General features: G+C 39.8%; 1 long non-coding RNA gene across 1 annotated transcript in view; it reads left to right on the forward strand.

Annotated features, from left to right (window-relative positions):
* Positions 1-24,560, forward strand: part of LOC120375116 — a 35,823-nt gene extending 11,263 nt beyond the window's left edge. Inside the window, exons 2-3 of the long non-coding RNA XR_005586442.1 lie at positions 3,019-3,231; positions 22,371-24,560. This is a non-coding gene — a long non-coding RNA (uncharacterized LOC120375116). The remainder of the gene's footprint in view (positions 1-3,018; positions 3,232-22,370) is intronic.
* The last annotated feature ends 367 nt before the right edge of the window (positions 24,561-24,927 follow it).

Consider the following 24,927-nt stretch of genomic DNA (forward strand, 5'->3'; position numbering starts at 1 on the left):
TGATGAGTAATCATAGATGGTTTCTGAAATTTCAACACTTCTACATACCTTTTTTTGTTTTTTAATTCTTCTCCATTCTTCATTTAGAGGGGCTGATTAATTTTAATTTTATCATTCTTTCATTACAAATAATAGAGGGGAAGAAAGAAAATCAGTAGGATAGCAAATGAACCAAAATAACATTGAGCATAATGGGACAAATTCATCCCTAGTATAACTCCATAGAAGATAGTTACAAATAGATCAGTGCAAATAAAATTGGAAAGTGGGTACAAAAAATTCTGCAAGTAATATCTGGAAATGAACATTTATGAATCATATGCATTGGAAGGAGGGATTTTAATAAGGAGAAGGAAGTAACTATAAAAATGTGATATGTGAGAACATCTGCAGAAGTGACTTTTATCAAAGGATCTCAAAGCACTTTATGAAAATAATTAATCTGCACAATACCCTTCAAACTAGGCAAGAAGGAGGTTAAGGGTCAGAATCTACCCTCCTTATTCATGCTTGTTATAACATTACTCTGTGATTAGCCACATTCATTTCAAAAATACTATTTATACAGTACTTATTACCAATGCTGGGTGAAATTAAAGGGGTTAAAGAATAAGTGTACTGTATTAAAATGAGCATGTTCTCTATTTATGGACAACTTGTAACAAAAACTATAGAGTTGGGTTTAATTTACCTTAGAGTCATCAAGTTTAAGGCCAGAAGGGACCACCAGATCATCTAGCCTGACCTCCTGTATGTTACCGATCACCAACACCATCCAACACCCATGTACTAAAACCAACAACTGAAATAAGACCAAAATATTACAGCCCCCAGGAGACTTCATATGTGCCACAGGCAGAGAACAGGAGAAGACAAGGTACACCACTGCCTGAGGCCCCCACAATGGCAGGCAAATGATTGTGAGATGTACGCAACTAGTAACCCTCACCCACACACTGCAGAGGAAGGTTGGGGAGGGGAGGGGGGAGAAATGTTCATCACTGCCAAAATGACCTGGGAGAAATTCCTCACTGTCTGTGCATATGGCAATCATTTAGACCCTGAGCAAGTGAACAAGCCCCAGAGAGAGACTGTTCAGTGCTGCCTCAGAATTTTGACCCTCCCTGTCAAATATCCCATTACCAGCCAGGGCCATTCCTGATCCTTTAGAGCAGGGGTCTCAAACTCAAATGACCACAGGACCACATGAGGATTAGTACATTGGCCCAAGGGTGGCATTACTGACACCTCCCCCCCGCCACCCTTGTCCCCGCCCCAATCCACCCCTTCCATGAGGCCCTGCCCCTTCCCCGCCTCTTCCCACCCCGTCCTCGAAATCCCCACCCCAACTCCGCTCCCTCCCTGTCCCCAGGGGGTGCAGGACGGATGAGGGGTGTGGCAGGGGATCGGGGTGCAGCAGGGGGCTTAGGGCAGGAAGTTGGAGTGTGGGGTGCAGGAGGTTTCAGGGCAGGGGATTAGGGTGCAGGAGCGGTGTGGCAGGGGGTTCAGGGCAGTGGGTTGGGGTGCAGCAGGGATGAGGGATGCAGGAGGGGGTCAGGGCAGGGGATTGGGGTGCAGCAGGGGGCTCAGGGCAGTGGGCTGTGGTGCAGGAGTGCAGGGTGCAGCAGGGGGCTCAGGGCAGGAGGTTGGGGTGCAGGAGGGGTGTGGGGTGTGGCAGGGGGGCTCAGGGCAGTGGGTTGGGGTGCAGCAGGGGGTCAGGGTGCGGCAAGGGGCTCAGGGCAGGGGGTTCAACTGCAGGAGAGGTTCGGGGAGGGCGGGCTCTGGCCCAGCATGCACTGGGGGCAGGACAGGCTCCCTGCCTGCTCGCTCTGCCCCTGCGCCGCTCTGGGAAGCGGATGGAATGTGGGGGAGGAGAGGCGCAAGGGTGTGTGTTGCTGTTGCTTCAGGCACCGCCCCCAGCAGCTCCCATTGGCCGGGAATGGGGAACCGTGGCCAATGGGAGCTGCTGGGGGGGGTGCCTGAAGCAACAGCAACACACACCTGGGCCCCACCTCCCCCAGGTTCTGTCTGCTTCCCGGAGCAGTGCGGGGGCAGGGCAGGCAGGCAGGCAGGGAGCCTGCCCTGCCCCCGGTGCATGTTGGGCCAGAGCCACTCTAGGAAAATGTTGGAGGGTGGGGGGGCCGTGTGTTTGTGACCCCTACTTTAGAGGAAGGAGATAAAACCAACCAACAAAACAAAATACATGGTGTGTGGAGGGGAGGAAATAAAATCCCTGCCTGACCCCATAAGGGATTCTCAATACAAATAAAATAAAATAAAAACTTGGAAAATTCACAACTCAGAATAAAATATCAGTTTAAACCTCATTGCTTTTCTTTAGATAGCTGATGTTGAATTGATTTGTTTAAATTCTCTTCAGATTGTAATTAGTCATAGATTGTCAACACGTGAAAACAAGACTGTAATTATTAACTCATGGGGATATGCTGCCGTTCATAATAAGATATAGATGTGCTATCCCATTTTATAATTTCATAAGAATGCTCAAGTAAATTACAGCCTTGTAATAACTCTGTGGCAGTTTTATCTTTGATATTATCTTTGTTACTAGTTAATATTGGCATACAATTTTCTCATAAAAATGGTTGTCTCTCTAATCAAATGTGACTGTGCAGTCGTGAGAGAAGGCATCCCATTAAATGAACCAATGTACCATTGGAATGGATGAACCGTTCTGCTGTTCTGTGAATCTGAAACCAGCATTAATCCCACAATATTTGTTGACAATGGATCAGTGTCCAGCCACCTCCATGCTAGTTAACTTGCAACATGAATTCTTGTTGCATAAAAATACCATTATGATAGCTTTTTTCACCAAGCCATTTTCATCAGAGGTATGTTCCCACAGTATTTGGAATGCCAGCCAGATGGTGAGACTACAGGGGGAGGGAAGGAATTGGAATCAAATACAAGGTTTTACAGCAGCAAAGAAAGAATAGAGATTTCATTCCCAGTGGCAGGTAGGTTTACCTCCCACTCTGCCTCTCTTCTCTCTAGCTGGAGACCGCTCTCAGTGAGGATGGAATTATAAGGATCCAAATTACATACAAGAGGGCCATGTGGCTGTATTTAATCACCTTGAACTGGAGAGGAAGCAATTAAAAGGGAAGAGAACAAAAAGGAGGAACAGGAAGAAAGAAAAGGAAGTGGCAGGAGAGATAAGGAGGAAGACAGGTGAATGAAATCAGAACAGGAGAAAGGAAAGGAGTGGTGAGATGCCTGTTTTGTGAAATGTCATGTATATTTTAAGTAACAGTAATGAGTAGAGAGGAAGGGGAAAGATGATAGGATAAATGTGATGAAGCAAAGATCTGCAAGGAAGTGATGTGTGAGAAAGGGAAGGAAGAAAGGGGGAGGAAAGAGATCTAGCAGGTACGGGACATCCTGTGACCTGCTCTTGATGCTCTTCTCTAACTGCAGCCTGCCTCACACTGTCTCCAACTGCCAGGGATATTTTTGAAAATGTCTCGGCTGCCGCCAGTTGCTCACTGAGCAATCAGCTGTGCACTGAGGGGTGCTCTTCCTTCTGTGCTTATCCATATTCCTTGTGGCTGCTGTTCAATATTGGCAAACATTATTTATTTATTTTTCCCCAATGGGTGGGCCTCTGTCCACATCTCTGAAGAGAGCAATTTGCACTTTTGAAAATGTAGTCCTTGCTGGGAAGTGTCAAGCATTCTCTGACCTAGATTCAACGTTCCTCTGGAGTTATCTGGTTTGTATCTTTCCAACACAACATAGCTCTGGGTTAAAAATGAAAGATTTCTCCAACTGATTTTTGTTTTGTTGTTTTTCTTTGGAGAGACTTAAAAATACATATTAAATAAAGGACCTGCTTCACCACAGTTTTTTCCAGTTTTATTCCACCAACTCAGTTTATTTCAATTCATTTATAATGCTGTAGCAATGAAATGGTGAATCCAGGTTCAAGGGAGATGAGACTTGGGGCCAGCTTCCCAGCTGATATAAATTTATATAGCTCTGTTCTGTTCAATGGAACTATACTGATTTACACCAGTTGAAGTCATGACCTTCAATGCCATATATATATTAACAGATTAAGGAAGAAATGTAGAAAAAAATCTTTGAGAGAAAGCCAGGTCAATCAAGTTTACTGACATGATTATATTCGACACCAGCATAAGTGCTTATCAGCTATGACTGGCTAGGAAAAGCTGATAGTTTGGGTCAATATATTTGAGAATTGTTTATTAATTCCAGCCAAGAAAAATAAATCAAGTGTTCAGTAATATTTTTCAGACCCTAGCACATTGAGACACTTTGTGACACCACTACACAAAATCTGAATAATTTCACCTAATGCACTGTCCTAATCTGTTAATCATGACAAGGTAAATGTGCTATAAAAAGTGGAAACAGCACAGCACTGACACTGGCAGGGTAGAAGAATAAAGCAGCTGCTGTTTTCCAACCTAAATCTCGTCCTATATACTCCAGGGACCTCATTTAATCAAGCATCTTTCTCACACTTCATCATTATATTATTCAGAAATGATGAAAAATTGTGGGAATAAATTAGTATTTTAGCATTTTTTTTCTTTCTACTCAAGGTACAATGAAAAATCCTTATTTTCTAGTAGTTTATTATTTAACTTAATTAGAAACAGTAAGCATCATAGTTTGCTGGGTCCCAAAGGTCAGTGCTCATGACTTTCTTCTTTACCTCACCCATCGTGTCACTTTTTAAACCTCTTTATAGGTCCAACTTCTGGTGGTGAAATACCCAAGTTTTTGAGCTCTACAGAGCTCTTCTTCTTTAATTTTTCTGGTGCTCAGGGGCAGCTCTAGACATTTCGCCGCCCCAAGCACGGTGTCATGCCATGGGGGGCGCTCTGCTGCTCGCTGGTCCCGCGGCTCCGGTGGACCTCCCGCAGTCCACCGGAGCCGCGGGACCAGTGGATCCTCCGCAGGCATGCCACCCAAGGCACCCTGCCTGCTGCCCTCCCGGTGACCGGCAGAGCGCCCCCCGCGGCATGCCGCCCCAACCACGCGCTTGGCGTGCTGGGGCCTGGAGCCGCCCCTGCTGGTGCTGAAAACCTTTGACCAAAACCTGATGAAAACTGAAAAAGATTTAGCCACATACTGCCATTAACCAACAATTTTGAGTTTAGAGCTTTTTGAAATTTTCCAGTGAAAAAAATCAAATATTTTTCAAAGAAAGCAGACACTAGCTGCAAAAATGTTAAATTAGGTTTTCTAGTAAATTTGAAATTTTACATGAGTTTTTTTCCAGTGCAATCAATATTTCAACCAATTTGTCTTGGTTGGAAGCACAAGATGCTTATAACAGTTAGGTTATGCAGACAAGCAACAAGTATCCCCAAATATAATGCCATGCAAGTTAGAGGGCCAGTCAGCCCAAAGAGTGAATTTGACATATCAAATAATCATCTGAACAGTGACTATTTTGAACAGTTCCTAACAATCCATAGCCTCAATATGCTTGAAAAAATGAACTGCTGAATGATTTTCAATAACCAATTCAAAACTGGCCATGAAGAGATCATAATTTGTATGCACAAGATGGGTTATAGTTACTAAATACATAAATCATTTGCAAAGAAGCAGTATTCAGCATTATCAGGTTCAAGTGTCATACAGATTTCTCTCCTTGATTCTGTGCTCTCTGTCTCTCTCTTCCTAGTCTCTCATTCTTTCTCTCATTCTGTGACCCTATTTCTGTTGGTTGGACTGTAGAAAAATCACAGCAGCTGCAACAAGATTGACCCAAATATAATAGATTTCATTATTTGTCTCTTACTTGTGTAAAGATGAAAAAGCTTAGAGCAGGATGATGAATGCCCCGCTCACATGCTGCAGTGTCCTGGCTCACTATAACTTGAGCTGTGTTCTTAAAAAAAATTAAAAAAAAATTGTGGGAGGAGCTCTCCTGTGTATTTCAGAGGGTGGAAGTCTCTGAAAAGCCCTATATGGACTGACAACAGAGGTTTAGCCACATTCCCCTATGTTACTTTGTAGTAACTTGCTGTAATGCAATTCACTGCAATGTGCTTCAAGAACAAGTGATTTGTTTAGGTGGTGTGGTGGGTTAATGAACTAAACTATCACATTACAAAACCACAGTTCAGATCCTCATTAAACCCAAGACTTTATATGGAAAACAAGCATGTGAGGCGTGATGCTATAAAAGTTCTTTCTCATTGGAGGGCTTGGCTTAAAGACCATTGACATAAACATGTACAATACAGGATCCTGTAGCAGTCAAGGTAGTAGGAAACCTCTCTCAAGTCCCTGAAGCAGTAATGGATTTGCTGTCTGGCCACCACTGCAGGCTCAGAGCTGAAGCAACCTCTGATCAAAGCCACCATCTACAAATGCTTCTTCATAGCCACTTCATCCCAAAACATTCCACCAAATGAATGTAGTTCAAAGGGATGTGGACTTCACATGTGGCCTCCCTGCATCCTGACCCTCTGTACAACAACATTGCTTCAGTTCTTCTGCATTCATGGCTTCTGCGGGTGGGAACTGGTAGTGTTTATCCCTAAGAGAATACAATTGTATCATATCACATTCTGAGATTTACAAAGGAGGACAAGGAGACCCATTTAGACACAATCACGTTGGTCCTTCAAAACGTGAGGTTTTTTTAAATCTCCTAAAATAGCTGATTGTGCACGTGCACGCTCTCTCTCTCTCTGTGGATTTGTGGCTGCTTAATTAGCTAAAATTTTATGTATGTGTGCATAATCTATATAAAAATCTCTATCTATGCGCACACATGTAAAATTGTAGCTAATTAGGCAGCCACAAATCCAACCCACTACTTATACAATAAAACATTTAAAGCCTATTGAATTTTCAGAAAGCTTTTTAGCACAGAACTTGGTGCAATTATGAGACATTAAGATAGTCTCACACAAAATTTCTCACCTGGGCAACATGAGACCAGGTGAAATCCAATATGGATAAGTGTTAGATGATGGCTAACAGAAAAAAATGAAACTAATCACACACATTGTTTGGTTCTAAATTAGTTGTAACCTCTCAAAAGAGATTTAGATGTCAGCATTGGCAGCTAAGTGAAGACATCCATTCAACATGCAAGGGTGGGTACATGGGCAAAAATATTATACTTTTACAAAAGAAATAGTAATATTGTCACTATATAAATTAATGGTATTCCTTTGTCTAGTTTCACCTATCACATCTCAGAAAAGACAATGCACCACAGAAGAAACTTAAACCTAACAATAACAACCCCAGAATTGGCAAATAATATTAAAATGGGGATGTCACACTGCAGATTGTTTTATTTCCTTCCCATGACAAAGTTACCTATCTGCAATATAGTATGACAATTTTTGTAGAAGGGTCAATAGTTATTTTCTGTTGACTTAGGGAGGGAGTCTCTGTGTTAATATCTAAAAGCAGACTTGTGTATATTACATTTATAAGTGGGTGAAATCTTACCATGATTTCTAGTTGTAACACTAAATAGTTGAAGCTTTAAAATTGTACTTTTGATATTTTTGCAAACACCAATAAAGATAGAACATTAGTAAAGAATTAGAGAAGGTTCTGAGCAGGACAACACATAGAGCTGACTATGGAAGGAGACATGAAAAAGACTAGGACCCAGAGCCTTGGGTCCTGCATTAACTACTCTGGTAATGCAAAGCAGCCATCAAGCTCATGGATTTAGTCCACTGAAAATGACCTCTGCTTCTGTCAAAGGGTGTGGCCAGAGGAAAGAGTATGTCCCAATGCCCCAGGAATTTACAGCTACCAAAAGAACCACTTGGGGCCATCTTTGTGCACCACCTGTCAGTGTGCAACTCAGCTGAACCAGAGAATATGGGCCTAGAATTTTTTGTTTAGTCTACAAAATAATATTGGGGGGGGGGAGAGAGGAAATTAGAAAGAGGGATGCCAAGTAATAGTTGGTGATTCCTTGGAGTTCAAGGATGATAGACTTCCATGAAATGATAGCTGGTTATCACTAGTAGATCCACAGGTGGCTAATAAGACCAATCCAGGATCCACAGATCTTATCACAGTCGAGGCAGACATTTTCCAGGGGAAGGAATGGATTTAGATTGAGTCAGGTTGTAGCACATTCTTTCTTCATTTCCTCTTGTCTTCGTTGGGTCTCGAAATGCTGGGATCCGTGCCAAAAGGTCCTTCTCCATTTTAGTTGGTCCATGGTTTATGTCGCTGTTGTACTACTTCATCTTAGCTTTGAGAGAGTCTTCAAAGTGCTTTTTTGCCCTTCCCCTGCTTATCTACCACACCAACTCCCTGATGGTCTCTGTGGAAGGCAAATAAAACCCTACCCTGCCTAGGTCAATCTGGCAGTGAGGGTAACATTTCTTCCCTGCCCTGAAATGAAGAAAAAAAAAAGACTAATAATCTCCCCTGGGCACCAGGAGTGGGAGTGTTCCTCACCTGGTCTGGCAACTTCCTATTCCTCCCTGTTCCATCCAGGTCAATTCCCCATCCCTGTGTAACCCAATTTCAGGGAGGGTCCTTAAAGGACCAACAACTCCTTTTCTTCCAGCCAGCCAGCCAAAGACCCATCTCATTCTGTTACAGTGAGCACATTTTCAACCAAAGATGAAGTACTCAGTGAAAGAAGAGACTTAGGCTGTGATAGCTGAACATTATATTTGAAAGAAAATGAATTTTTTTTCTCTGCATAATTAGTTAATACAGTACCTCTCAAATATCTGCCCATTGTTCCTTGCTGGTTATTGTGTTTTTGCTTTATCCCTTATCCAAAGCTGTGATTTATTCTGATTATAGATAATTGAAAGGTTAGTGTGTAGACATCATAATTTGTATTATGGTCATTCTTTTCTTTTTATAACATTTCTAATGACAAAAAGAATCTAATATTTGTAGATGTCTCGAAGCAAGTCATTACATTTATGAATACGTTTAAAAAATAGAAACTCTAACGATATAAAAATGAATGAACCAGATAAACACAATAAACCTGGCTGAAACAGTTGCTATGTTTCAGAAATGTTTGCAATAAAATTCTGATGAATAAAGGGACTTCAAAAATATGACATATCGGTGTAACTAAGTGAGCAGTTTTTATTTTATTCAGACAATCTGAACATTCACCCAAAATCCAAACCAGACTGAAGCCAAGTCTTTTCTGAAATTTGAAAAGGTCTGGTTACATTTTGCTTTGATTGTCTTGCTTCTCGTAACTCTGTGATTTGAGCTGGGACTGGAAATGAAAGGACGAAAATACTGCAAAGAGTCTGCTCTTGTGCTGTTTCTGATCTGGCCCAACAGAACCTGCTCTTGTAAGATTTTTAGCTGAGTATTAAGACCAAAGAGGTATGGATAAAACTGTGAAAAATTTAAATATTTTTTGTTGTTCCCCTGAAAAACAAAAGGCTGCATCAGCAAGCAGAAAACTATAATTTCCACATTCAAATTCTCCAAGCAAAAATTGGTAAGTATACACACATGTATTATTCCCTCATTGACTCCTTTCTTTCATTATATTTTTAATGCATTGTCTAAGAATATAATAAGAGCAATACTGGAAATATAGGCAGCAGCTATGCAAGCTTCCCACACTCTTCTGCCAGGGTATCCCAGCCCTAACTAAGGACTGCCTCATTGATATCTCCTTCCCTTCCCTATTCAGTTCTTGGCCTCTTTGCTAAGACTTTTCCCAACAGCACCTTTTGGAAGAATAATCTTTGTGATGGGGACACTAAGTAGCTGTCAGAGGGTAACTATTTACCGTTAACCTGATGAAGATTTGAAAAAGTAGCTAGAACTAAAAGCCTCCATATTTTAATATCAATCCCCTCTGCCATACAAGTACCTCACTTTTTTTCTGAATTTAAAGCCACTCTTTTCAGCTCAGTTAGCTTGTGGTGAAAAGTCTACTGAAGCTTTGGGGGATTTTTTTGAGTTCCTATGAGACTAAAATAATTATTCTGAAAGAGAAGCACTTGGCTCTGTTTTATATGAAAAACTTGTTATATTGCTATGATTTCAGACCCTATGCCTGACCACCTCCAGTACAATATCATAATTGTTGGATCCATAGATCTGGAGAGCTTGTTTTATTGGAAATACATTTTCAGCTCCCCTAAAGGCTTTTCAAGTTTCCCAGAAATATAATAAGGAAAAAAGGTTCTACAACATAGCAGAAGAAAAAAAAGTAACTCTAAAGAGAGAGGTGAGGTTGATGGAGATCCAACTAGTGTTGCACAAATATACACTGAATGGTCAGTTTAGGAACTGTTGTAGCCTGAGTTATGTTTAAATATGCAATTAAACTTATGACAGAAAAAAATCAATTCATTCCTACAAATTAAAACCTGGTGCTTCACATCCTTTTTTCCTTTGATTTCAAAAAAGCAGCATTCAGCTCAGTGTCATCGTACTCCATAAACCAAGTCCAGTGTATAACTTTGCACATGATTCATCTTATGGTCCATCACGTTTTTAAACACACTGAAGTTTCCTAATGCATTTAGTTACACTTAGTGTGATTTGGCTGGTTACAATCTACATTTAAGCTCTTTATACTTTGTGCACTACCCTAAACTTTTTTTTTAAAGCATTTTTCTTTTCCTTACACATAAACATAGCAATAATGTCTGTCTTCTTATTTAATAGATATTAACATTTAAAGCTGCAACCCTAAAAACTCAGAAGTGCTGTCAGTAATTAAGCATGAAATTAGCCATAAATGTTTTATTAAATACAAAAATGTTTCCCAATGTAATTTTGAATATTTAAAAAAGAATGAAAAGCATAAAAGGCCAACTAGTCCAACCACCTTCTCTCAATTCTTAATACTTATTTTGTGATCAAATTAAAATATACATACAGAATACAGGTTATACAGTGGAGCTACACGTAAAATAGAATAAGAATATGAAAATGTCATTATTAGGCACATTCATATGCCTTGAACCTACAACTGGTTATGCATAGGCTCATCCTTATACGCCCATAGAGCTTCACTGAAGTAAAGGGAGCGCCACACAGAGCCAGCACACAAACAAGTGTTGGGGCAATAGACAGAAAGGCCAGGGGGAAACAATGGATGAAAACACGAAGATGCTTCTGATGCCAATAAATTATGCTGTCTTCATGTGCTGCTGTAAGCCTCCAGAGCTAATCCTTTTCCTGCTGTCTATTGCTATCCATTTTGAATGAAAAGATTTACAAATTAAAAAATGCCAATTCCATGAGGTTTTTGTTTTTTAAATTTGCACAGCCTGAAGTTGCTTGCATGCTAAATGGGTAACTGCTTGCCCAAGTAATATGGAACTGCACAGACTGAGTGAACTTCACTTGTGGTTCTCAAAAAGGGATTTCCAGAAAAAATCCATTTTGGGAACATTGACATGGAATGTTTCAGCTTGCTGGTTGCTTGCCTGGAAAACTTTTGTCAGTTCACTTCTTGGTGGCAGAACAGACAAGTCTTCCAGATGGGCTGCTGGAGGCTGATGCCCCACTCCATCCCGAGTGGCTCTCCACCTTCCCGGCTCACCAACCCCTCCACAGCCTGGCTACTGGAGAAGCAGCGGGGTGGTGGGGAAACAGAGGCCTGGGGAGCCATCATTTTACTTTTCTCAATGGAAAATTTTCTATAGGAAAATTTTAATTTTGCAAAAGATTTTCCAGCCAGCTCCTAGTCATTGGTCGTGAAAGTGCTTTTAACAAAGGTCTTTGAATTCACCCCAGATCTGGCCTGTAAAATCCTGCTTTTTTTCCCACTGGTACATACCAGAAGAACCCGCATTTCAGATGGGACTGGTCACTTGAGACCAGTGGTGACTGATCCAAAACGATAATCTCTCTTCACTAGGGACCAAATATCCATGCCATTGCTCTGAGTAATCAGCTGGGATGGCCATCTGACAGATGCGCAGGTGTCGGAGGGGAAGGAGTCTTCCTTTCATGTCTCATAGCAGCTGCAGAGGCAGAGTGCAGTTATCTGCTTCCTTCTTGGGGATGCACTTCAGTGAGATTATCCCTTCACTCTACACGAGGGTTCTACGTTGCACGGTAATTCCAGGTAAAATGAAGTGAAAGGTGTTTGCTGATTTGGGGTATGGTTATGAGTGTGAGAAACTGGAACACTGTAATGACGCAAGGCCTGAGTTTCTACAGCAATAACATAATGTCAGTATTCAGCACTATGAAAGCTGTAGAAAGCTTGTTGGTTTTGCTTTTGTAAACTATAACTCGTGCTATGCAGGTGTTAGACTATTGAAAACTTACACTCAGGTGCTAGTGTGTGCCACAGTTGTTTGCATCTGAAAAGGACAGACACAAGGTTGCACCCATGGAAAATTCCATGTGCCCATGATGATGTTGGGCATATGCTCAGTTGGCAATCTACCCCTTTTGTTTTTGTGTCTTTGCTATTTAAAAAAACCCCAAACAAACCTCTTAGCTTTGAATTAAAGCAACTGGCATGTTCAAGAAGCAGTAATGTTGGGTATGAAGACTTTGAGTAACTTGGCAAGTAAATTAACTACCAGGAGTGTTTGTAATGAATTCTACAACATTACTTTATGCTACTTGCTACATTAGGAAAATAATGGACCCTTATCTATTGAGGTCTGGTCAGCCACCTAGTTGCAGGCAGTAATCTGTCTATTAGAAGCATCCTCTCTGAGGTTCTGAGTGTCAAGTGGCATTCTGAATGTCTCCTAGTGCTCTTATTTAGAGCTGTATCTAAATGGCACAAGCTAGCTTTATATGTAGGAGCCATTCTAATTATTTGATCACTGGAGATTTTTAGCAGTAGAAGAAACCACTTCCATTTTAAAGCAAAGTATCAGAGCTCTTGTGTCAGGATATGCTATTGCAGAGAGTGATATTTCAGAAGTATGTAGCACTATCAGAGTCAACAGGAACCCTAAAGTTATTTTTCCAGTTGTTCCTGAATTCATGTTCATTAGATAGCTGTACCTTACAGGATCTGGGAGCATTCACTGTGACTAACACTTAAGCAGGTGTCCATTTGTCTTCTTGGCATACTCTCACCTGGTCACCATCAGTAAAAGAGGAGAGCAACTTTGCTCTCCAAGTGTAATAGCTTATTTGCATCTGTTTACGTGTTGTCAGCTTCTTATTAGACTCACTTTCTCAGTTTTCATGCAGTACAGTAGCTTCATTTGGCAATCGCGTTGTCAGATGTCTATCAATTAGTAACTGGGCAGGCCATTCCAGACTGGCCTCGCAGGGTATATTTTTCTGAATGGAAGTCCTAATTTTTCTTTCTTTATATATTTTGACAATGTGAGCAGTTTATACCAGTAGTCCATCTGGCCATGAATATGTTGTATGTTATGTAATGTGCTCAAAACCCCAATGCTCTGCAAAAGCTTACATTTTGTATTAGTATTTTGACGACTAGCATAGCTAGTGTGTATAGCTATTCACATGCCTAAATGTTTGCAGGGTCAGTCCCTTTAGTAACAGGTGCACAAGCTTGGGTTTATTTACCAGAAGCTAAGATCAGAGTGGAACATAATATAGAAGGAATTCCCGTGGCCAATGAACAATTTTTTGAGAAAAATGTTGGTCTATCTTTTATTCTGTTTGATCAAAATTATTTTCTAAGAAAATGCTTGACTAGTTGTAAAGAGAACACACAATTGTCTGCTCATAAATTAAAGGAGATGATATGTGGAATTTCTGAGGGAACAGAAGGAGTGGTCCTCATAAGGATGGGATCCACCTGCATAAGGGTTTGCAGAATCAGTTCTTAGCGTTTTAATAGGTGAATGAGAGAGGTTGTACAAGGGTCTTTATAATATGGAAGTCCCCCCCATATTGTATAATATGGTACAGTCCACTCAAATATGCACAGTAACAAATTGTATTTAAACTCTCCTACTATAGATGTGTTGGTGTTGAAAATTACTTGTTCAGCCTTCCTCAAGAAGTGTTGCTTTGACTATTGTTAGTTGCTAGAATTATTACCACTGCATATACCTAATGTTCCTTCACATAACAGATGGCTTATGAAAATCTGGCACATCTCTGTAGCCTTAAAAACAATTCATACATCAGATATCTGAACACATGGCTTCCTTTCATCACTTGTGCAGAGGCTAGGAGCTGGATTAAAAATACAGCATTCTAGAAGAACTTCTCTTCTACTAACATTGTATGCATATCCATTTTTATATTAACATGTATTACTAGGACTCAGCCAAATGACCACTTTTTTTCTTTTAATCTTATTACCTGTATGTTTTCTCTTGGACTCATGTAATCAATTGTATTGTTTCATTGTGTGCCTTGACATGAATCTAACTTGTCTATCCATCATGACATATTATATATAAACTTCTAAATTGCTAGTTTTTTTCCTGCTAGTTTTTTCAGGGATTCCCACATGAAAGACACTTTTATTCCTGGGACATTACACGTGTACAGGATTCTAGTTTTTGCCTTAGTTTCTTAGACTTTTCCCTGGGTGGTATTATTTTTATTAATAATTTATTATTTTATTTTAATGACATGCTTTAAGATCCATGGAAACATCCAAACAAGCATTGACTTGTCAAGCTTTTATTTGTTCAATAGTAGCTTCTGCAGATATCGACTTCTTTAGTCAACATAAAAAATCACTAGATCTCTTAACAATGGTTCTTTCAAAGTGGTATTATGACTATCGCAAACAATCTGATTCCGTATCAGAGAATGTGTTAGTTCTCCAGAGTTTTTAAACCCTATTCCATATTGATCCATTATCTCATTCTGTTTATTGACACAAATGAAGAAGTGATGCCTTTCATATGGGGGAAAGTCACATCCAAATTAGGTGTTTTGCCCCTCCCAACCTCATTCTCAAAGGTAAATGTGTTTTAAATCTAAACTTGTGTTGCTTTTACTCTACAATGGCACATACACCATTAACCCTAGTCTGACACTAAGATATTTAGTATGATGGTAGATTCTAGAGACACAAATGAGATCAGAGCTCCACTCTGTTAGACACCATTAAGATGTCTGTGTAAATATCTGTACAGAATAAGTTGTAATAGTCTTACAAGCCATAAGAATTATACTATATATTCTAAAGTACTATCCACTGGTGTGCATATATATATCTATGTATGTACATACACACAGTTATTGCTAACTCTTTGGGGCAATCTAAATAGAGAAGACTTAGAGAGGGCAGAACAAAGATGTGAAATCACTTGAGCAAAGAGACAGTGACCGAGCCAGGACTCCAAAGGCCCAGTCCAGTGATCTGTCCACTGTCTTGTCTTTAGATGTGTGTCATATTGGGTCTTTCTTGTGAACCATCTGAGTTTCACAGCCAGTAATGTAATAGTGTAGCCATTAGAGGGAAATCTTGTACTTTTTTTTACTTTTACTGGGACTTTACTTTTATGCTTCACTGTTGCAATCTTGTGAAGAATATACCAACAATAAAAAGAGTATGGGGAAAAAAGGACACACTAAAATTCTAGGCAACCCAAGAATCTATGACCATATGTAATAGCTTACTAGAAGACAATGCTTTAGATAATACTGATCTCTATAACTGAATCAGCTGGAAGTTGTAGTGTAACAAATATATACTCTTTCTAACAAAGAAAACCCTATTTACTGGGTGGTCTGCTTGGTAATCCGGACATGGTTCTGATTACAATCAATGCATTAACCAATGCAGAGCCTCCTCTTGAGACAGCAAACATTACTCTGATTTCTCAATAGAGAGATTACTATGAAGGATTGTCTCAGGAATTCAACCTCCATCGTGTTTGGCCAAATGCCTATGGCCACCCATCTTCATCACACCCAGAGAATGAAAACTAAATGTGCAGAGTTTCTGCAGACAATAAATATACTTTGGAACTTCTTCATTTTTGTGTAGCTTTACTCTCCAGTTAAATATGCCAGCCCAACTACATACAGATTCTTAGTTATATAGCAATATTTAACAAAGTTGTAATAGTGTTGCAACTAAACAAACCGAAAGCATACAAAATCAAAGTAGAATGGGCAGGTTTCTGGGTGTCTGTTTCTGCTGTAGTGCATGCACCCATGTTGTGCACAGACTGTATGAGAAACAGTAGGTCTGTGAGCTGAGCTCCTTTCTCAGTGAGTCCTACTAAGTCTCAAGGCCAAGAATGCCTAGGGGATTCAATTTTCTTAGCAAAGAGCAAAGTCTGTAATTTAAATGACTCATTTCCACCACTCACCTCCCCTAACATTCACTTATGTCAATCACCCTAACTCCCACACAGCATTCCCTTCCTACCTCAAAACACATTGTCTAGCCAAAGGTTTTTTTCTGAACCCTCATGCTTACACAAACCTCTCCAGACCCATCCTCACATAGCTTCTACTCCTTCCACATCCTCTAGATCCCTTCACACTTACTGCTTTCTCCTCTAAGCTCCTGGGCCCATTCTGCCACCCCAACTCAGCTCCTGTTCCTCTGGCCTCTACTTCCTTTCCCCTGTCTCTTGTCTACCTTTAACTGCTTTTTGTTCAGGGGAATTGAAACCTGCTCCACTCTCCTGCAGAACTAGATGAGGCCAGCAAGGAGATGAAGGATCACCTCAATTGCAGCTCCTAGGCTTCTGAGGGAGACTTACCAAGTGCTGGCGGCAGCAGCAGCAGCTCTGAGCTGAGTCTGCTGACTCAGGAAGTCTTTCCACTTGCATGGTTGTTCTTTGAGAGTGCCAGGTGCAGCTCCACAATTAGCATGCCCCCTGCTTGCCAAAACCTTGGAGCAGATATGTAAGTGTGCCATGCCTATTACCACAGTGACCCCAGAGTAGCTTCTTTGCATCCTGGCTCTGGGCTGGGAGGAAGAATTCCATTCCCATTCCCCCCAGCCCCTGAGAATGCATTTACAAAGCCAGTTCAAACAGCCTTTTGCAAAGGGGATAAAAGTCCTTAGCACTAAATAAAATCTTCAATTTTTCCATACAAAGCAGTGCTACAGTTCCACCTAATATAGTAAACTTTCCCCTGATTTCCTTCTGGCTCCATTCATTAGACATCTATTATAATATAATTATTATTAATAGGATGGGAATAATGCCCCCAAAATAGGATATTTTGTAGCATTTCAAAGGGGATTTAATCTTTGAAATGTATTTGCATAAATATAAACTTTGTTTTAAAATTGATTTAGTTAAAAAAAAAAGTCTATAGAAATACATATGTTCCTAATAGTGACTCATGTACACAGCGGAACTGTGGTGTTATACTGTTTTTTATGTTACTCTGGAGAAATCAATTATTTACAATATTTACCCATGTTAATGGTGTGTCAGTGTAATTTATGTACCAATATGAATTGCAGCAAAGTGACGTAATATACAGTAAGTTGTTATGAAGTTGGCAAACAACACAGGAGATATTATCCAAATTCCAATTTCTTTCTGGGTGGCAAATATACCTGGGGGGTGAGGGGAAGGGCTTCCTCAATCAGATGTTTCTGGCTATGGTTAGATTATAGTTAGATTTTGGAGACACTTTTACCAAAAGCCGGTTTGGACTGAAATTATTCCTGTTTGTTCTCTACTCAGAGGTGATACATTTATTGTTGTGGAGGTTTGACACACTTTCATCTATTTACACTCAATATCTTCATTAATGATCTGGAGGATGGCGTGGACTGCACTCTCAGCAAGTTTGCAGATGACACTAAACTTGGAGGAGTGGTAGATACGCTGGAGAGTAGGGTAGATACGCTGGAGAGTAGGGATAGGATACAGAGGGACCTAGATAAATTAGAGGACTGGGCCAAAAGAAACCTGATGAGGTTCAACAAGGACAAGTACAGAGTCCTGCACTTAGGATGGAAGAATCCCATTCACTGTTACAGACTAGGGACCGAATGGCTAGGAAGCAGTTCTGCAGAAAAGGACCTAGGGGTTACAGTGGATGAGAAGCTGGATATGAGTCAACAGTGTGCCCTTGTTGCCAAGAAGGCTAACGGCATTTTGGGCTGTATAAGTAGTGGCATTGCCAGCAGATCGAGGGATGTGATCATTCCCCTCTATTCGACATTGGTGAGGCCTCATCTGGAGTACTGTGTCCAGTTTTGGGCCCCACACTACAAGAAGGATGTGGAAAAATTGGAAAGAGTCCAGTGGAGGGCAACAAAAATGAGTAGGGGGCTGGAGCACATGACTTATGAGGAGATGCTGAGGGAACTGGGATTGTTTAGTCTGCAGAAGAGAAGAATGAGAGGGGATTTGATAGCTGCTTTCAACTATCTGAAAGGGGGTTCCAAAGAGGATGGATCTAGACTGTTCTCAGTGGTACCTGATGACAGAACAAGGAGTAATGGTCTCAAGTTGCAGTGGGGAAGGTTTAGGTTGGATATTAGGAAAAACTTTTTCACTCAGAGTGGTGAAGCACTGGAATGAGTTACCTAGGGAGGTGGTGGACTAGATGACCTCCTGAGGTCCCTTCCAACCCTAATATTCTATGATTCTATGAACTCAAAACCAGCTTGGGACGGGGGAGGAGGGGAATCTGACTTTTGTAATTCAGCCAAGTTTGGGAGAATCTGAAAGTCGTTGCTGTCTGTTGGCTGTTCATTGCCATTCATTATAATCTATGACCTCAGTCCAGTTCTTAGTGGGATGAGTGTCCACCTCACAAAAAAACACAACTGCAAATGGCATTACTCGGTAACCATGTTGCTAATCCTAGCAAAGAAATCAAGGTTCAAATGAGCTTGGTAAATAACTGTTTTTCCATGCTTAGTGAAAATTGGCCCTCCTATGTAATTTATTAATATTATCATAGTGTCTAGTAATAGACCAGGATCACATTGTGTAAGGTACTGTACAACAAAAAGATATTTAAAGTTGCAACTCTTGTGAAAGTCCCTTTACCATTTCTTACCATAACTTGTGCATTTATGTGAATGTATGTTCATACATGAATCTTAGAACAGTCCATTACAGCTCCCAACCTTTGTAATGGAAAGAAATAATCTTTTTTAAATGAAAATAGAAACTGGAAAAACAACCAATTTTTGAAAAAAAAATTTCAGTTAAATACTTTGGGTTTTGAAAATCAGAAAATGAAGAATTTTACCAAAAAGGAAACCAGAAAAGCAACTATTTTATATATTTTTTAAACTATAGAATGTTCAGTTTCTGTTTAAAATAAAGCAAAACAACACAACAAAAAGAATGTCTCATTGACAAACCAGAAAAATAATTGAAACAAACAAACAATGGGGAAAATACCATAATTTAAAAACTGGAAAATTTCAGCCTTAATGATTTTTCCCCTGAAAATGGTTCTATTAGTTGAAAAGCCATTTTTCAATATTTTTGACTAGCTTTACATTCAACAACACAATTATTTGAATGAATAATCTATCCATTTTTCCTTTTTGTTTTCTTTACCAAATGAGTAATACATGCAAAGTACTAGAGTTGAAATTTTAAATGCATAATAAGCAGGCAGGCCAGTTCTTTCTGCATCTATAACTTAGTCATCTTACAGGTATATATAAAGCCTTTTTCTCCCACAGCAGACTTTCCAACCATGGAATCAAAGCTAACTTACTTCCATTGTTGATAGGATTAAGTAAAACAAAAAACAATCAAACAAAAACCCAACCAAAAAAAAAATCCATACTCAATAATATTAAATGTTACATATTCTAAGGGCATTAAAGTTAGTCACTTTGAAAATCATTTTAAATGACTGCATTTTCTGACATTTAAAATGTCATATTATTGCATTAATGTAACTATATGTATCAATAATATTATTTGTACTAAACTGGTAAGAGATTATCATAAACGGTTACCTAAAAATCTTGCGTCCACAGGAGGCTAAACTTTCTTGATGAAAGGACAGACATACCAAAACCAGACAACAATAGTAGGCATCTCATACAGGGTGGTATTCACCCCTCCTCAAATACAGCTTAAGTAACTGGTTTTGTTTGGCAGGGTAGAGGAAGAAATTCATTCTTTTGGCCCACGGATACAGCATAGGACAGCACTTTTGCATCACCACTTTTGCCACCTTGTATGTTAGACTGAAGCCCTTCTACAGAACCTCCTCATCGCCATGGGCTTGATTTTACAAAGTACTGAGCACTCTCAACTCCCACTAGGGGGGAAGTGGTGGTGCTCACACCCTGGATCCAGGAGCCTGTTTGCCTACAAATAATGGTTCACAACACATAGTCTACCATATAGTTCCCTTCTGCCCCCTGCCCATCAGCTCTACTTGCCACTTCACCTTTACAACGCTTTGGTAGAGCTTATGTTGAATGGGTGACCTGCTAGCATAGTCCACATTACATTGCTAACATGAGTGACTGTACAGAATGTTAACAGACTATATATTGTCCCTTTATTAGACTGTCAGTCTGAGTCTGTGTAAACTCCAAATGTGAGTTGTAGCCACTGTGTTTAAAGAGCTCATTTTATTGCATGCCATGTGATTTGTAAGCAGCAATTAAACCTTTTAGACAAGAACCATCAAATTAACCATGACATGCATTCTCAGTTTCAAATCCATGAAGAATAGAAGGTATTAGTGTACAGATTAATGAATAATGAGAAGGATCAGTGATTATTTGACAGAGAGGAAGGCTATGCATATGACATCGGAATAGGAACAAGAGTAGGCCAGGGTGGCAGGGGACTCCCTTGAGAGCAAAATAAATGATCAATGTACATGGGGGAAAAAATCTGCATATTTTATTATTGACCTATATTGGTGTTATTCATTGGTATCACAGTAGAGCTAGATGCCTTGGGAAGGTTGGAGTGCCATTGTGCTGGGAGCTATGACAGACAGTTCCTGCCCTGAGGAGCTTAGTCTAAATAGACATGTCTGAGTGAAAATGGAGGAAGAAGAAAGAAAACACCATCTGCATCTTATAGAAAGGGAACTGAGAAGTTAAGTGAGTTGCCCAAGGTCACACAGCAATTGTACAGCAGAACTAGGAACTGAACCCAGGTCTCTTAATTCCCCTTCTAGTATCTCAACCACAATGCTATCCTTCCTCAATAGCACAGCCACGTGAATGTGTTTTGTTAAAATACTTATTTACCCGTGAGTTGGACATTGAAAATCCCGTTTGCTTGAATTGATTAGAGGGACGGTTACTTGTTGTCTTTCATAGAGTAGTAACAAGTGTAGAACAGTTATCAAGAAAATGACACACACTTGTGCTATCAGGGTGACCTTGAGGAAAATGAAGAACTACTCTGTAAGCTTTGCATGACATACATGTAGTTGTGTTGAAAAATGGTGGGTATTCTATCAAAACATTATGAGCATGCTTTGCCTCTAACCTTACCCCCCTAAAAAATCTTGCTTAGTATAGAATATTTCAGGAAAATTTGGTATATTCCACTGATCTTGTATTTCATTTCTGCAGCTCACTTTTATGTATTGCTGTCATGGAGAACTAGAGAATTTGTCTGGTTTCACTTGATCAGAAAGAAGATGGACAGTATTATTAATTGAACTGAATGTGTTAAGATGTCCATTGTACAATATAAAACATACATTTGAACTATGATGCAACTTGCAGAATTTTCTTAATAGTGATGCTTTATCATCATTAACACCATATGTTCCCAAGAAATTGTTACAAAGTTCCTGATAGTAATACCAAAATTAGATAAATCAGACCTGACAAGGGAACTACAGTGTGTAGAGAGTTCTACATTAATTTCAACTACTGCTTTGCTGTCTTGTCCACCACAACAAACATTATAAATGTTTGAGAGAAAGAGATGTGGGGGGAGGGGGTGGAGAGAAGAGAACAATGAAACAATAAAAATTCAATGCTAACAGAATCAGTCAACTGTAAAACAATGAAAAAAAAATCAGAGCTAGACAGGCAGTTCTCTGCCACTGGTAAAGAAGGGAGGTGGAAAATCAATATTTATTTCTCTGAAAGTGCCAACCACGGCATGTGGTATTGATGTTTTCAACAGGATGGAAAAGCTTTTCACAGCAAGGCTTTCACTTTTTCCACTCCTGGAGGCAATCTGTGCATTATGTTGAATATTATCTGGTAACACCACTCTTGCTTAAAATAAAATAATAATAATAATAGCAATTGTTTTGATATTACCTGCAAAGTTGCATTTGTCCTTTAAATATAGACATAAATAATCACCCAATTGTTTAGCCATACAGGTGATCAAAGTTAATGCATACATTTGCTACAAAGGGCTTCCAACGGTAAAAATCAAACTTGCTTGCTTGCCTTGGACATAGAGAACAAAAAATACCATATCCACAGCAGTGGGTCTGAATCACTTGCTCATCACAGAACTTCCTGTACATTCCTTTAACAATTTTCTGTTCTCTTCTCTGTTCTCTAGCCTCCAGAGACACATCTGTGGATTACAGAGACACTGCTCTGGATGACTTTTACTTGTTGTTCAACCTTGATGCAGCTGGGACCTCTTTAACGACTGCCAGTTTTCTGACCTTTGACTTTGAGTGGAAGGAATTCATTTGAAAATGAAATGTATCCTGAACCCACTGCTAGATCTGCTTTCTAAAAATGAACTGCTGCCTGCATGGCTTTGACCCCAGTTGTCAGTGCGCTGTTTGACCTGATTGCATTTCTATGGCTGCTGTCTCATTATGTGACTACTGTTGGGTCAGGAGTGTGTGTGTGGAGGAAGTTTCATCATCTTTGTTCACAAAAAGAAAAGCAGGTGACATCAGCTAAACAGTCCATTGAAGTGAATAACCAGGAGTTTGAAGGATTGCATAAACCACTCTGAAGCATAGTGTTATTAGAGCTAAAAAGCTCTGAAATAGGTTGTTAGAGCTAACTTTTAAAGTAATTATGATAATTCTCTGATTTAGCAGGACATGCAAGGGGCAGGGGAGAGAAAATAAAATATAGAGCCCCCTGTTACCTCCCCATTCCTCTGCTTCAATACATGAACCATCCACCACAAGGTGTGGATCTTGTTGCCTGTATGGCAGATCTGCACCTCACTAGCAATGCCCTGGCTCACCCATCTTTTCCCAAAGGAGTGATAATCTGAACTGTAGCTCCATAGAGCATATTTCAATTCCTGGGAGCAAGATAGATCTTTCCCCTCCTTTCCGTCTCAAAAAGGGTTTTGTTTCCACAGATGGCAATTGCCAAGTGCTATGTTGTTACACATTCCAGTGTTTTGGTGGGTTGGTGCCTCTTAGTATACTTCAGACTATGATGACCACCTTCTTCAGTTCAGAAGGATTTTATTTATTTATTTATTTATTTATTTATTTATTTGCAACATCATCTGGGAGTTTTTCATCTTTCTGTTAGTAGTGGAGGGCATAGGCCAAGGTGATCTTATTTAAAACATTTGAGTTCCAGTCATGGTTTGCATTCTATCACATGTTTAAAATGCCAGGAGTCTTTTGCAGCTGTGTTATCGAGGCCCAAATTTATCCAATCTCGAGCAAAGGGATAGGAGTGTGAGACCTGGAGTTTTAGGCAGCACTGGGCAGTGTAGCTGCTTTGACACTGAGCACAGGGAAGGTAAATTGGAGGAAGTGATTAGTTATGTGGGCTTTATTAGTTTTGTTCTTAGTATGTTAATGGCAATCACTATATTTAACAGCCAACAGTGTACATTAAAGTTGTATTTACTTGTCAGAGATAAATGCCAATTAACAAACAATGCTACCTTACAGGTAGAAGAAAATCCACCCAAAATTTGTCCTACCAATAGATTATCTTAATCTCTAAAAGAAGTGTAATTGAAATTTTGATGCTAATATTTTTGTAGCTTCTGTAGTTATTAAGGTCTTTGTCTTCATTACCTCTTGGATGTCACAGCAGAAAATTATTTGCTTGAATACAGAAAAACATATTAGGAGTTAACATTTCCCAACTTACCCTCATGAGACTGGGTCAATATCAAAGCAATTACCTAGGTAGGTTTCAAATTATGCCTTTGTGGTTTTAAATGAAAATCGAAGAATGATAGCAACCAATCTAATAGGCTATGGGTTGCACAAGTATGAAACAATGCATCATACTGCATTGTATTATGCTGAGTTTGTTTTGTTTGAAATAACAAAAAGCAAACCAGAAGGAAAAGACTCTCCCATTAAAAACAGTTTTATTGTCATGATAACCAATGACAATGTTAAAGTAAGATACGGGAATAGAATTGGTGAATGTTAAAATAAGGGAAAAGCAGGAAGATAATCATTAATGCAGTAACACATCTGAGATTCTTTTTATAGTTAAACTGCTTGATGGCAATGCTTTTGACTAAAGCTCAATATGTAGGATTTGAAAGAATGAAATAGAAATATTTTGTAATCCAATGCATTTGGAGGGAATTAAAATAAAAAGAAACTTGGTGTGTTGGATTGGGGTTCACAGGGAGGGATTTAAACATTCCCTTGTAGTGCTGAAAGCCCAGAATACCCAGGGACTGTGCAAATGCCAAGAACTAAGTGGAAGTGACTAAAGGCCTGACCGAAAGGCAATTTAAATTTAAGAGTCCTTTGACTTCAATGTACTTTGGATCAGTCCCTAAGATTCTAGATTGCCTCCAGAGGATGTGAGTCATTCCCATTTTAGACAATAGGGGTGAAATCCTGACCTCATTGAAGTCAATGGCAACTCCCATTGACTTCAGTGGGGCCAGGATTTTCCCTTAGAAATTACTCCAATTCTGCAGGGGGAGAAATGGGCTGAGCCTGATTCCCATTTGCAGAATATGAGCTTGGATGGGTCTCTAGCAACTTAAACATTTTACTGCACCTGCAGATTAGTGGCTGTGTAGCAGTAGCAGCTGCTGATCATAGGGGGCACTATTGTGTTCCCAAAACAGTAGGGTTCCTTCAGTCAGAGGTGGATGCAGCAGAACAGGGTAAGAAACAAGTGCTTGAGGAGGATATTTGGCTACTCCTGTA

The sequence above is a fragment of the Mauremys reevesii genome, linkage group 11 (assembly GCF_016161935.1).
Source record: "Mauremys reevesii isolate NIE-2019 linkage group 11, ASM1616193v1, whole genome shotgun sequence".
NCBI classification, from domain to species: Eukaryota; Metazoa; Chordata; order Testudines; family Geoemydidae; genus Mauremys; species Mauremys reevesii.